Source organism: Sus scrofa, chromosome Y (genome assembly GCF_000003025.6).
Source record: "Sus scrofa isolate TJ Tabasco breed Duroc chromosome Y, Sscrofa11.1, whole genome shotgun sequence".
Classification (NCBI taxonomy): Eukaryota; Metazoa; Chordata; class Mammalia; order Artiodactyla; family Suidae; genus Sus; species Sus scrofa.
In genome coordinates, this window is record NC_010462.3 from 19,958,167 (window position 1) to 19,974,163 (window position 15,997).

Sequence of the window (15,997 nt, forward strand, 5' to 3'; positions counted from 1 at the left end):
CCAATAAGGGCTCAATCTCTAAAATCTACAACCAACCTATCCACCTCAACAACAAAATAGCCAATTACTCAGTGGAAACATGGGAAAGAGACCTGCATAGATATTCTCCAAAGAAAATATACAGAGAGCCAACAAGCACATAAAGAATTTCTCAACATCACTGTTTATTAGAGAAATGCAAATCTACACTACTATGAGGTATCACTTCACACTGGACAGAATGGCCGACATTAACAAGTCCACACATGAGAAAACGCTAGAGAGGGTATGGAGAAAAGAAAACTCTCTTACACTGTGGAGGAATGTAAACTGTTACAACCGCTATGGAAACACTTCAGAAAACTAAATATAGAACTAGCATGTCACGCAGCAATCCCACTCTTGGGCATACACCTGGGGAAAAAAAAATTTCCATGAAAACTTTATGTACGCATGTATGTCCAATGCAGCACTCTTCACAAGAGGAAAGACATGGAAATAACCTAAGTGACCGTTGGAAAGAATGGATTAAGGGATGTTGTATATATACACAATGCAACACCACTCAGCCATAAGAAAAGAACAGAATAATGCCATTTGCAGCAACACGGCTGGAACTGGAGACTCTCCTACTAAGTGAAGTAAGCCAGAAGGAGGAAGGCAAGCACAATATGACATCACTTATGTGTGGAATGTGATATATGGCACAACTGAAACTTTCCACAGGAAAGACACACATGGATTTGGACAACAGGGTTTTGGTTGCCAAGGGGGAGGGTGCAGGATTGTGATGGACTGGGATTCGGGGGTTGAAAATGCAAACTATTGCATGTGGAGCGGGTATGCAATGAGGTTATGCTGTATAGCAATGGGAACTATCTCTAGTCACTTTTGATGCAGCATAATGTGAAACAAAGGATATGTATGTGTGTGGGTGTGCGTCTTGGGTGGGTGGGTCTGTGACGGGGCCACTTTACGGCACAGTATGAAAGTGATAGAACACAGTAAACCAACTATGATGGAAAAATCATTTTAGAAAAAGAAATGCAGCATCCTTTTACTCTTAACTGTGTCAAAAGTAAAGAAATTGAAGCTATGAAGATGAACATACAAGTTTATTGCTGAAATAACAAAATTGCAGGAATTTGGTGACTTTGCCAGCATAAAATTTCATCTTCACTCTCCTGCATAACCTATAGTCCTTTGATAGGTCAGTGGTAATTAGGGTGATGTTCAGATATGGAAGAGGACTGAGGATTTGGCCTAGAAAGCGAGGCAGCAGATGTGTCAGTGGCCATTGGCATTGGGAACCATGGATGGGCTGCTGGTTGCGGGTTAGACAGAGGGCCCTCAGTTGGTGATATATTCTGGTATCTGGTTGGCAAAGGAGAAGGCTCCACCCTCAGTCCAAAATAACCACTTGGGAAGTTAGAAATAAGGTGGTACTGAGAAATGGACGTGGTAGTTGTAATGAAATTCACGATGTGGCCACTTGCTGGAGAGTAGCTGCTTTGTGAGTGCATGTGAAACGTGGTCAACTGATTAAAAATAGCATGTTGAGCCATGGCAATTTGTCCTGGTGGCCTGACTGATGGTGATGATGGAGAAGAAAGACCGCTTCTAGTTGGGGTAGTTGTATTAGAAATTCTCTGGCTCATAGAAGGCCATCTTATTAAAGGCACATTTAGATTTGTAGAGGTTGAAATTGCATCTTCTCCACGAGTTTCTGCAGCCACATCAGAATTATGGTTATCCACATCACCCCCTGTTCTAGAGCGCTTCTTGCTGCAGCCTTGAAGTAGAGAAGCCGATACTGGAGAAGCATTTTTCATCCTGACTCTTCTTTTCATCCTCACCAAAGATGGGGACAGCCTCGTTTAAAATTTGGATTATGGTAGAACTGCAGCTAAAACCAAAAGAGAAAGGTATTTAGTGACCTTTTAAACAAAGATACGAGGACAAAGAATCCATAAAAATCTGACTTGTTTCATCACACAGAGTTAATGTCAGGAAATAATACTCATCTATTACTAACATTTTCAAAAATTTATGTAGTGGGAACAGGCAATTATGGTCCTTAAATAAAAATGCCTGGTGCATTTACAGTAACAGTATGAGGTTCAGGGGCTTGTATTGGGTGAGGTTCATCGAGAAGGCTCCAGGTGGCTAGGAAATTTCTCTATCACCCCAAATATTTTATGACCAAGTGGCCTTCAATTTAAAAGCGTAGCAGTACTTCATCCCACCTTCAAGGTCTACTATGACCCTATATGTATGAACATATTTGCAGATGTCCCTCTGTAAATAATAACTGGACATTTCATAATACCTTGTTCCAAGCAGAGACTTCATTATCTTCTGCCAGAATGTTGGCTAGTGAGGCAGGTCTTTGAAAATTCCTTCGCAATTTAGTAAATCCATAAAGTTAAGCTGTCGAACTAAGCTTTTCATACTCTCAGTTTCAAAAATTCTGAAGGGAGCCTTTCTCTCCAGAACTTCTTTCTTGAAGCGTTCTTCATTGATCACGATCGAGGTTCCATTTTCATCCCACCAAATGGACTTAAATCGATCACTTTCAACAATTTCCCAAAGTTTTCTGGGAAAGGGCAGAGGAGGAAAATCATTATCTCCATCTGGTTCAGAGGCACACAATGTGTGGCATGGCTCTTTCATCAGGGAGCCCTCAGACAAAGCCTGGAAAGCTTTTTCTTCAATCTGAGACCTCAAGTCCAAGTCCCCAGTGATTGAGTTATCACACCATGGAGATGTAGTGGAGGAATCTGAACCAGTTGGTGCATCTTTAGGAGACACAGGTTGAATTTCTGAAGGAGCATGTAGCATCTCAGATAAATTTCTCTTCAGCTACTTTTCTCACCTGCATGGCTTTTGAACTCTGCATTTTAAATGCTGCTTTGGTAAGCCTACACAGATAAACTATCCAATCCATCACAATGGTTGCCAGCCTGAGTAGCTGTGACATCACAAGACTCTAGTCTCCTAGCAATCTGAGCATCATCTTCAGTCAGGGTTTACTTCTCTATGAAATTAGCCCAGTTAATATAAAATATGAGCTCCGTACTTGAACAGTAACCCAAAGAGAGAAAAAAAAATGAGATCAGCAAATGAGATCCTATTCCAATGGAATCTTTTTAATAAAAAAACACATAAATATATAAATCCATTTCATCCCTGAAGTAAACGCAAGTTCTCTCTCGTGCACGTAAGCACTTGTGCCTGTTATGTAAGGCATTGTAAATGGAAGAAAAAAAAAAAAAAAAAAAAAAAAAACGGCAAAGTGAAGCAAAAGCTATGCAGCTCTTGAGAGTGGATAACTAGAATCGGTGCAGTATTTATATTCAGAAAAACATAGCCAGTGTTCTATGGTGGCTAGCTTGTTACAAAAGTGTTCTGATCTCTGCCGTGCTATGGGTTCAATCCCTGGCCTGGGAACTTCTGCATGCCCCACGTACAGTCCAAAAAATAAAAAGACAAAAAGAAAAGAAAAAAGAAACAAATACACAATCAAAAACAAAACAAAACAAAACAAACCATGACCTTTGTCACTAACCAAGACATGGAAGGGCCCTGGGCACCAGGCAAAATATCTATAGTCATAGAGCCAAAAATGATTGATGGTTGCTTGTGTTAGGAGAGGAAATGTGGGGAAGTACCATCCAAAGTTATGAGATTTCATTGCGGATTGATACAATGAGAACTGAGGAATTGATGGGTGTACCACATTCTGAAGATTATGTATGCCCTTGAACTGAACACGCTAAAACTTATACCATAATGTTTTCACATTGTTAAAAACTGACTGTGATCTGGTATCACTGATTTTATTATATCGAGTTTTCTGTGTATCCTACGCAAGTAGTCTGTGTGTTAAACAATATTCCAAACATTTTCCGTTAGGTTGTTGAGGGAGGAAGGCACAAGACCAAATAGTACATAAGAGGGATTTATTAGGGTCTCTTAGGGGGCTGGGCAGAGCCCACGATGGCATCAGCCTTGACTGCAAGGAGGTGTTAGGCTTATAAAGCATCTGTGGTGGGAGTCTGTGGTTGGAGTCCACGGTGGGACCTTGCGGCAGGGAAAATGGAGAAGAAAGGGAAGGTCAAGGGAGGTGTAGGGACTCAAGTCCCATGACAGAGCACAGTTAATCCATGTAGGCAGTTAGTCTGTGCAGGCAGTTGCTTCCCACAGGTCCTCGTTTCTTGCTGCCCAACTTGCACTTCCACATTCTGGGAGGGGTGTCCACAGCAAGTCTCTCAGGTGAGCAGCAATAGTTGGGGTGTATGGCAGTCTGTCTCCATCCTCCTGGGATCCTCTCATTCAAGCCTTCCATTATATGGGATAGGGATGAATGTCTACTCTTCTCTCTCTGCTTCCTGCTGGCCTGGGGTGAGGAGTACTTGTGGATGGACATGGTATATGCTACCATAGAGGATGGGAAGCAAGGAAAAATAAGATTAAACATGGGTTGATACCAGTATTGTTGAAGGAGGAGTGTAGTTTCATCTGAGTAGGTTTTAACACGTGATGTGGTATTAACACATAAATCACAGGAACTATTGGTCATAAAACATGTTGTCTCCTTTCTGTTGCTATAAGAGAAGACCGTGAAAATATAAGGTTGTCGCTGCCAGCTGATGCTGCTTTGAGAACAGCTGGTGTCATCACGTCTGACAGGGCACATAAACCCTAAGTTCTTGGCAATACAAGGGATTGCCTAAAATTACTTCCATAAGATTTCCTAGTCTTCCTTGGATGTCTGACCCACAGCTACTCCATTCTGCCTTTTCTCCCTTTTGGCCCATGCAGTTGCCATGGTCAATGATCTCTGTATTTCTAGATGAGAGAAGATGCAAGAATTTGGGCCCATAGAGATCCTCACCTGAAATCGGTCTGAAGGCCTGTGCCTCACCGCTGCTCACCTCCCTGAGCTCTGCTCAGCCGGTGCTGCAGGTCAACAGCTGCTGTGCCTCAAGTTTTCCTGCACGGAGAGCCTCTAGGCAAGTGCTAACTTGAGGTCACAGTTGGCCATACTCCCCCATGGTCGTACATTTGACCGTAGTTTGGGGAGGCATTTCATGACCATTTCATCTCACAGTGCCAGCAATGAACATTGCTAGGTCTGGCAATGATGTCACAGATAGGCCACTCAATGTGCTAGTCCTGGACAAAGCCATACTAGGAGTAGCCAAAAGTCTCTGGACCACCCATCTTCCTCGTCTATTATGGTCCAGGAAAATATTCCCTCTTGCTGCATGTTCCCATATCTAGAGACCACTGATCTCATATGGAACTATATATCATTTTCAGTGACTCAGTTACACTTCTGGAAATGCAAGAAATAGCAATTTTGTGGAGACAGTGAATAAAACATAAACCTAGAGAATCTCATGCTGAGAGAAGGAAGTCAGAAAGAGAAAGACAAACACCACATGATAACCCTTATATCTGGTGTCTATTTTAGAGCACAAGTGAAGCTTTCCACAGAAGAGAAAAACATGGATTTTGAGAATAGACTTGTGGTTTCCAGGGGGAGGGGGACTGGGACAGAGTGGGATTGAGTGGGAGCTTGGAGTTCATTGAGGCAGTCTCTTGCCTTCGGAATGGATAAGCAGTGAGATCCTGCTGTGTAGCCCTGGGAACTATTTCTCCTTACTTGTGATGGAGCAAGATAATATGAGAAAATAATATAAACATGTCTGTGTACCTGGCTCACCATGCTGTGCAGTAGAAAATATAGCAATATATTGGTGGCAATAAAAAAACAACTTAACCTATTCTGATAAGGAGTGGAAAAACATAAGAAAATATTTGTGGTCTCTTAAAAAAATGTGGAAAGCAGTATTCATAAAGTCATAAATGAAAATTGAAAAGCTTCACACAAAACAGCCCTGTTTTATCGCTGTTCAGCTGGATTAGTCTGTTCCTTCTCTTTAAAGGAAATTTCATTCTGACTTGTCCACTCAGCTGTACTCCCCAGTGTTCTTAGGCTGGTTATCCCTTGACAGTTGAAACATTCCCAACACAAGAGAGCCTTTAAATTTCGATTAATGTAGCCCAGGAGTGTTATGTCACTTGGCTAAAGTCTTACCTGCTGATTGAGCTTGAGTAACAGTTGAAGGAAACATAATTGTGCCCTTGTGAGAGCAGGTATTAGTTGGACAGATGAGGGGATCCCACCTAGGAACATCACTGAGAAGAGCCTTGGAGGGGAGAAACCCACCAAGGTAGAAGAGAAGGTCAACAAATGACCATGTGGTCGTGGGGGGGGCAATCTTGTGATAGTGGTGTCCCTCTGATGGTGACTTCTTTTTGTCCAGGCATTGGTGTTTCTGTTATTAGGGCCTTGTTTTAGGGTGAGTTTGATGTCAGTAGTTCTCTCTGTAGACCAGTGCAATGTGGATGTCCTTCTTAAGAGGGAACTAGAGATTTTCAGAGGTATTTTATTCACTTTGCTTGTGCATATGGTACTTAAGTATTCCCGACAAGAGACCTTCCATCTAGGCTGGAGACAACCCTTTAAATGATACTTTCCCAGAATGTATAACCCCCTGGTTATCGTGGGGCATCAGATATTCTCCCAGAGACAGATTGCAGCACTCAGCTTCCCATGCTGAGACTATGTTCTTTGTACCCCCCTTAAACATTGAAATATTGTAACACAGCCTCAAAGAACTATTTGGGAAGTGAGTTTTAGAAAGTGAACCCTAACCTCAAAACACAGAACTAGAGTATGAGTCACAAGATTGTCTCTAAAATGATCCTCATTTTCACCAGATATTGTCAACCTAGAACTGTAGAAGGAATACCCCAAATGGAGAACATATTTTCAAAGCATTTCTTTTCATTAATGGGTTTTCTGGGGAGCCAGGAAGAACCAAGCTGCCTCTTGGATTTCCCACAGTCATGGCTCTTGAATTCACAGCTGTTGCTTACCTATCTTCCCTCCTCTGATTTAGGGGCACACTTTTCCCATGCTACAAGGTCATCAGGATGGCAAATGTCTGAGAATGAGGGAGTAAGTTGTGAGCTATATCTTTATAGATTGGGTTCATACCTTTCATCCGACAATTTCTCCCCTGTAACACGGTAATTTACACTTAGGAAATTTGCAAATACACACACACACACGCAGAGCGAGAGAGAGAATGCAAAATTTAAACACCTGGCCAAGTAGAATCTCACTTTATTGTAAAACATTACCTAGTCACTCAACCAACGTAACAAAGGATTTCAAAAGCAAATACAAATTAAAGGCCAATCGATTCATGTAACCTGTTATCAAGAGTATGAACAAGGTAAGGTTAAGAAGGTTCAGAAACCTTTCTTTTAGCAGAGAGACAGAAACCTAATTCAAGTTTTACACGAGCTTACCTTTAAAGTTAGTTTATTTTTTAGCTTTAAACTCCCAGTCAGTCCCGACCAAGCTTGAAAATCCTGTCTAGTGTCCACTTCGCAGAAATCTTCCATCACTTTCTGTATCCGTATTATTCTGTCTGCTAGCTTTCCATTCAAAATAACAAGCTACACGACAGACTTACTTTCTGTTCCCTTAATAGAATGCAATTCCATTCCTCCTTCCTTCTTTACTGAAAACACAATGTCTACTTTTCTGGATGGACTTTTTAGCACTTCTAAAAGTATGTGTTTCCTGGTACAGAACATCACAGCATAGCACCAAAACACCGAAAATAGTCTTAAGTGATGTTGCTGTCCCTTCTTAGTAACTGAAGCCTCAGCATCCGATTTGACTTTTATCAAACCTAGGTGCAATAAGAAAAGCTTCTGCCAATGACTCTGAAGACATGCCCATTTAAGTTAGATCAACCTACTTTAACTTTAATATCAGATGTTAATTTAACACGGAATATTTTCCAGTTCATGTGAATCTAAAATTACCTTACCTTATGTATTTTGAGAGTTCATATAAGAGTTAATTTCCTTCAAGCCAATTAAGTAGAGCTTTTTGATGAAGTAATTTTGGCAAGGCCACACATGCACAACACAAACAACGATACATACAAAACAGGAAGCTCAGATTTCCCATTCCAAAGTCTCAGCCATGAATAAGGTACACCTGTGTGAAACCCATCAGCTGCAAGAGACACTGGCTTCAAACTGGGTCCCTGACAGATGGAACAAATCAAGGTCACTTGTCTAGGTGGCTAAACATCTTTTAATAATGTTTAGAACAAAAGGCCTACGATTTCTCCTTGACCCTGAGAATTCAACTTGCAAAATGTACCCCTATTCCTGAAATTTCTATTTCAGAAAGATGGTGGAGCTAAGGCTTCCAGATGTCCAGGCAGAACACCTGCATCTCAAGGACACAGGCAAATTTCTCTTGGGATGACTTTGTTTCCTTGAGGGCAGAAAACTTTTCCCTCAGAACTGAGGAGCCTCTTCCCTGAGTCTTAAAGGCCCTGTCAATTAGTCCAGGCATGGAGTTTGTGGGCCCTGTCCTAATATGTGTAGATGTGTCTGTCAGGGGAAGGCTGGCTGATAAAAGGGACTGAAAGAATGGCATGCCCTTCACTGGTCCCCGGGTCTGGATTAGTTTAGTGTATGGGTCAGACATGGGAAGGGGACATGGACCCTGGTTATGCCTACGATTCCATTAGTGACTTTGGTCAGGGGCCTGTATTGAGGTTGGCAGAGGTTTGCGGACTGGTCTTTTAACTCAGTTTGAACGGGAGCAAGCTGCTGAGCTATGGAATGGGTGGAGGTTTCCCACACCCAGGGCAAAAGAACGGAGGCTGGGAGAGGTAGCTTATCATGTTCTAGATGAGCAAGGGGGAGGAGAGAGGGCTCGGAAAGAGAGACAGGAGTGAGAAGTCTGAGGGAGGCTCTGAAATTAGATAAAATATCTCTGCCAAGAGTTGGGGCTGGGCACTTGGTTAATATCAGGAAAGAACAGCTAAAGGGTGTCCCTGATGGGGTGCAGTTTGGAAGGGGTTTTGGTAAGGGTTTGGAGATGAGACCACCAACATGCACAATCGAGACTTGAGAGGGGTGTTTGTGACCTGTTAATTGAGGTTGTGCTGAGTAAGTGGCCCCTGTGTTGATAAGAAAGGATACCAGCTTACCTACAACTAGCAGAGTTACCTGGTGCTTCACCCGAGTAGTAGTTTTGGGTCCGGGATGCAGGGGTTTCCAGGGCACCCTCAGTCTTCTGTGATCCTGCCAAGGTGGCTTGGCCTGTTGAGGTCCAAGGATTCTGGTCTCTCTGCAGGGAGGGGTGTGGCCGTCCCCTGAGAGGTTTCCAGTGGCCTCTCTTATCACACCTGCAGCATGGGCCTGGAGTGTCTTAGAGCCATTGTCCAGGGGAGAGAGCTGATATTTGGGGGAGCCCTGAATGGCAGTTGCCTGCATTTTGTATTTAGCCCAATCTCTTTTTAAGTGTTGGCTTTCAGCCTCTTTATGCTGATTATTAAAGACCTTGAAGGTGAGCGTGAAGACATCCTGCTGAGGGGTTTGAGGCCCATCCTCCCACTTTTGTAATCTGTGCCTTATGTCAGGGACAGACTGAGAGATGAAGGGAGTGTGGAAGGAAAGATTCCCTCCAAATGGGAAAGGTATAACTGTGTATCTTTTTGAAGTGCCTCTGTTAATCAGGAAGGAAAGCAGTTTTTTCATGTGGGCTCTGTCTAATTTCTTTTTCTTTTTTGTAGTTAAGACCTGCTTCACATAGTCCTCCTATGAGACAAGTTACCATGTGACTCTGGTGTCTGAAGGCCTGGGAATCGACTGGAGAGTCCCAGTTTGGATCCTGTTTTGGGAATGCTACCGCCTGCACTCTTTGGTTCTTGTTTTGCCAGCAGAGTTCCTCTGTGTGGGCCTGAGTGTCTAACCAGACCCTTTCCTTTTCCACAAGGTCGAGGATGAAGGATAAGGCGACATCAACACCATGGCAGGTAAGGTCACAGGACTGAGTGATTTGTTCAAATTCCTTAAATGTAGATGGAGGGATCAGAAGAGAAGGAGTCTCATCTTTTTTGTTTTTCAATTTAAGTGGGAGGGGTTGGACATGGAAATAGGGACATGGACCTGGACAATCCCTCCAGTGCTGGCAACTCCCCCTCAAGGGACCAAAGGAGCTGGTTGGGAGGTGTTTGGAGAAGGAGGAAGCTGGGTACAGAACTCTGTATGAGGAGGAGAGGAAGAGGGGTCAGTATCTGGATTAGGATTGGGAGAAGCTGAGGACAACTTGGGTAGGGGACTGGAGGATTTTGTGTTGGGGGAGAGCTGGAGGCATGGAGAGATTTGTATTGTGGAGAATAATGGTCTGCAGGATCAAAGCAGGAGCTGTCAGAATGAGAGGGACTATGACATGAATGATGGAGAAGAATTTGAAATGTGAAGCAGGGAGAACAGAGGGAGGTGTGTGGTCTGAGAGTAAAGACACAGCGCCTTTCATGCCACCCGTCATTACAGTGACAAACGTTATTGAGGTCACTCAAGCTATTTACATTGAATGTGGACTTGTGGTTGCCAAGAGGGAGAGGGAGAGGGAGGGAGTGGGATGGATGGGGTGCTTGGGGTTAATAGATGCCTTCTAGTGCCTTTGGATTGGATTAGCAATGGGATCTTGCTGTGTAGCACTAGGAACGCTGTCTGGTCCCTCAGGGTGGAGCATGATAAAGGGAGAAAAAAGAATGCATACATGTATGTGGAAGGGGCTCACCACGCTGTACAGTGATGAAGCAGAACATGAACAGAACACGGTGGACCAGCTATAATGGAAAAACAAATACAACATCACTATAGAAAAAAATTGAAAGTGGCATTTTGGGAGCATTGAGAGCCATTAGCTAATGTTTATCCTGTGCACACGGAGTTACAGAAGAAGTAAAGATGCTTGGACCTAACATTTCCTCTTAGGAATACCTAAATTCCATAAGAGGCAACCAAGCGGTGTGTTCTGTGGAGGAGTGGAGGGCTTCTTCGCCATGATGAGGACTAAGAGGGGACGTGGGCTAAGGAAGGGGCCACCTTAGGGAGTGCCACTTCTTAGGCTGAGTGTCTCTAAAGTCTGGATAGTGGATGCTGAGGGACAGAGAGGGAGGTTTCTCGCTGATGTGGGTGTCCCCAGATGAGAGGGATGGGGCCAAGTGTCTATGCATTCTACAGACCTAGTGTGATGCTTTGTTGCAGAAGGTTGTACTCTGATGTGCCAGAGGAACTGGGGCCCAAGAGCCATGCTGACAGGAGACCCAGAAAAGTGACATTTTCTCACCCAAGTATAAGAAGGCAAGTGCTGGATGCAGAATCAGTCATGGAAAGGTGGAATTCCCCATTAGGGGTTCCTGCCTGACTGAGCAGGAGAGGACTTGTGCAGAGGAGCCTGAATCAGGGACCCAAACCTGGGTGGGTTCCAGAGGTTAAGCCAGGAAGAGCTGCCCCTGCCTGCTGCTCTCTGGCTTTCAAACCCAGGAGTTTGGGGCACCACTGATCTGATTCCCATTCTCGTAACATTCCCGCTTGAGGTTTAGCACCATATGTGAAGTTTGCTGAGGGAGGAGTGGGCAAGGGCATTTGATAAACAGGAGAGATTTATTAATGGCTCAGGAGGGCACCAGCCTTGACTGTGAGGAGGGGCTAGGCTTATAAAGGATCTGTGGCAGGAATCTGCGGTGGGAGTTCACGCCAGGATCTTTGATGGGAACAATGAAGAAAGAGGAGGGGAAGGTCAAGGGAGGAGTAGGGGGTCAAGTCCCATGACAGAGAGCAGTTCATCACTATAGAAGTTAACATATGCCTCCAGGTGTTTTCCTCAGTCCGTTGGTTCTTGCTGCTCAAACGGAGCATCCAATTCTGGGAGAGGCTGTCCACAGCAGGTCTCCAAGTTGAACAGCCATATATGGGCTCAATGGGGGTCTGTCTCCACGCTGCTGGGAACCTCACATTTTCATAGTCATATTAGCACAGCAAATATGATTCTTGTTGGTATGTCTATCAATATATGCTAAGCATTCATGAAGTAGAGATTTGTGTTTATGTAAGGCCCATACCATTAAGGAAATCCAACAAGTAGGAGATAAGTCATAACAAGAGAGTTTATAAGAAAAACGACTTATATGAGTGTAAGAGGAAACTTGCCATTCTTGAAAGAGCCAAAGGATATAATCCAAGATTACATGGAATAGTAATCTTTTTTTTTCTTTTGTTAGAACAGGAAATAGGCGGAGGGGTTTTGGTGAGGAAATAAGTAGGGCATAGAGTCAGGAGCATTGAGGTTTCCCATAGGTTTTGTGACCAGGAAATGGCCAGGGGATGTGTGAGAAGGCTAGGCCTTCCTGGCATTATGGGGTTGCAGGTTTCCTAGAGGCTTGTGGCTGAGGTAACCAGTGTCAGGCTTAGCCTCAGGCTATAAAAGATGCATATGAGGAAAGGGTGAGACTGTTCCAAGATAGGGTCATGGAGGGGTAGGTGGAGAGGGTGAGAATTTGCCAAGTTATGGTGTGCGGTGGAACTTACAAAGCCAAAAGGTAGTCAGGGCCATCATTGTTCCAGAGAGTTGGTTCTTATTTGGAAAATATAAGGGTCTCAGCAGTTTGGGTGCATTGATCTGGTTTTCTGAACATTATTGTGTAGGAGTCCAGAAACAAAGGAGTAGCAACATAAAATAGGACCTAGATTTTATGAAGTGGTCTTAATATGGGATAACAAGCTGCTCCTTTGCACAATGAGACCTCATTTTTGGTAATAATTTCTGTGGCTTCATGGCTGAAAGAAGTGTTACAAAAATGATGTGAGTGATTTCCCATTCCAGCTTTGGTAAATATTTAATATGTGTCAAAAATACATGATGCTTTCCATATTTATCACATTTAAGGACGGAATATTTTCACAACTAGAAAGAGTGTCTAGTTTGGCACTATGTCTTAGTGTAATGCAGTTCTTAAGTCAGAATGCTTTGTATTAACAAATGGTCGTGAATTTTCCTTTCATTAAACATTTCATGAAGATAGACACTCCATGAAATGTAGTTTCATGAAATTTGACAGTGATTTCTCCTGATTTTTTTTTTTTTTTTTGGAGAATGTTAGTGTCTATTTTCTTCACAGGACATGCCCTTAGATTTACACATGCAGATTTTGTGGGGGATTGGCTGATAAAATATTATGTATATGTGAAAAACATAGGAGTTCATGTTAAGAATTTAAAATGTCTCATTAAACCGTGGCTGAGAATTTTGGCGTGCTAGAATGGCTGGATCATATATGAAAGAAGTCACCTTTGTGGCTATTAGGGGAAGACAGCCTAATTCAGGTGTCTCTGAGCTCCAAATTGCAAACTGTACCTTGAATCACAACCATAGGAGAGAGTGAAAAGTTTTATCTTGAAAAGATGCCTATAATACGTTGTATGAACTTACCTGTATAACGAATGAGATTTAGTTTGGGCTGTGCATCTCTTTACTATTTAGCATTGATGCACAGTGCTTTCCTTCCTCTTAGTCATGAGATGCTTGACTAAATTGGATGGTAATATTGTCTTTAATCATATATATGTATGTACACATACACACACACATATATTTCTCAAAGGAATTTATCACATCTGTAGTTGTATAATGATCATAACAATCTGATTTCACAGGATTTCCATCCCAAAGCCCAAGCACATCCCACCACCCACCAAACTGTCTCCTCCAGAAACCACAATTTTTTTCAATGTCTGTGAGTCAGCATCTCTTCTGCAGAGAAGTTCAGTCTATCCTTTGTTCAGATTCCACAGATCAGTGAAAGCATTTGTTGTTGGTGTTTCATTGTATGGCTGACTTCACTTAGCATGATCGTTTCTAGGTCCATCCATGTTGCAAAAAAATGCCAGTATTTTGCTCCTTTTAAAGGCTGAGTAATATTCCATTGTGTATATGTACCACATCTTCTTGATCCACTTCTCTGTTGATGGACATTTAGGTTGTTTCCATGTCTTGGCTATTGAAAATAGTGCTGCAATGAACATTGGAGTGCATATGTCTTTGCGAGTCACGGCTTTTTTGGGTAGATGCCCAGGAGTGGGATTGCTGGATCTAATGGGAGTTCTAGGTTTAGTTTTCTGAGCACTCTCCATACTGCTTCCCACAATGGTTGCACCAATTGACAATCCCACCAACAGTGTACTAGGGTTCCTTTTTCTCCACACCCTCTCCAGCACTGATTGTTTGTAGATTTTGGATGATGGGCATTCTGGCTGGTGTAAGGTGGTACCTCAGAGAAGTTTCGATTTGCATCTCTCTAATAATGAGTGATGTTGAACATCCTATCATGTGTTTCTTGGCCATCTGTATGTCTTCTTTGGAGAACTGTCGGTTTAGATCTTCTTCCCGTTTTTCGATGGGGTTGTTTGTTTTGTGGGTGTGGAGCTGCAGAAGGTGTTTATAAATTTTGAGCATGAATGCCTTGTCAGTCCCTTCACTTCCAAAGATTTTCTCCCATTCTGTGGGTTGTCTTTTTTGTTTTGTTTAGGGTTTCCTTTGCTGTGCAGAAGCGTTGAAGTTTGATTAGGTCCCATTTGTACCTTTTTGTTTGTGTTGTCAATACTGTGAGAGGTGGATCCGAGAAGATGTTGCTACCGTTTATATCAGAGTGTTTGGCCTATGTTTTCCTCCAGGAGTCTGATAGTGTCTGGTCTTATATCTGCGTCTTTCATCCATGTGGAGTTCATTTTTGTGTATGGTGTTAGGGAGTGTTCTCTTTTCATCCTTTTCCATGTGGCTGTCCAGTTTTCCCAGCACCACATACGGAACCAGCTGTCCTTTCTCCATTGTATATTCTTGCCTCCTTTGTCATAGATGAGTTGGCTGTAGGTGTGTGGGTTTACCTCTGGGCTTTCTCCCCTGTTCCAGAGATCTCTATTTCTGTCTTTGTGACAATATTATGCGGTTTTGATGATTGTTGCTTTGTAGTAGAGTCTGAAGTCCGGGAGCCTGATTCCTCCAGCTCCATTTTACTTTTTCAGGATGTCTTTGGCTAGTGTGGGTCTTTTGTGCTTCCAAAGAAACTTTAAAACACTTTGGTCGAGTTCTGTGAAAACACTCCTTGGTGATTTGATAGGGATTGCATTGAATCTGTAGATTGCCTTAGGTAGTATGGTGATTTTGATAATATTAGCACTTCCAATCCACGAGCATGGTATATCTTTCCATCTATTGGTGTCATCTTTGATTTCTTTCATCAGTGGCTTATAGTTTTCAGAGTACAGGTCTTTTGTCCCTTTAGGTAGGTTTACTCCTAGGTTTTTTTTTTTTTTTCTTTTGGATGCGATGGTAAATGGGATTGCTTCCCTAATTTCTCTTTCTTCTCTTTCATTGTTAGTGTATAGAAATGCCATCGATTTCTGTGTATTAATTTTGTATCCTGCGACTTTGCCAATTTGGTGGATGAGCTCTAACAGTTTTCTGGTAGAGTCTTGAGGATTCTCTAGGTATAGTATCATGTCATCTGCAAATAGGGATAGTTTCACTTCTTCCTTTCCAATTTGGATTCCTTTTCTTTCTTTTACTTCTCTGATGGCTGTGGCTAGGCCTTCCCGGACAATGTTGAAGAGTAGTGGTGAGAGCTGACATCCTTGTCTTGTTCCTGATCTCCACGGGAATTCTTGCAGCTTTTCGCCATTGAGAATGATGTTTGCTGTGGGTTTATCATATATGGCCTTTATCATGTTGAGGTAGGTTCCTGTTATGCCCACTTTCTGAAGGGTTTCTTATCAGAAATGGGTGTTGGATTTTGTCAAAGGCTTTATTTCCACATTTATTGGGAGGAACATATGGTTTTTCTTCTTCCGTTTGTGAATGTGGTGTATCACCTGATGGATTTGAGGATATTGAGGAGCCCTTGCATCCCTGGGATAAATCCCACTTGATCATGATGTCCAATTCTTTGAATGTATTGTTGGATGCGGTTTGCTAGTATGTTGTGGAGGATACTTGCATTGATGTTCATCAGTGAAATTGGCGTGTAGTTGTCTTTTTTTGTGGTGTCTTTGTCTGGTTGTG

The 15,997-nt window shown here is 42.8% G+C and overlaps 2 pseudogenes; both read right to left on the reverse strand.

Moving 5' to 3' along the window:
• Positions 1,191–2,820, reverse strand: LOC110257897 (annotated as a pseudogene).
• Positions 8,279–15,997, reverse strand: part of LOC110257949 — an 86,285-nt pseudogene continuing 78,566 nt past the window's right edge.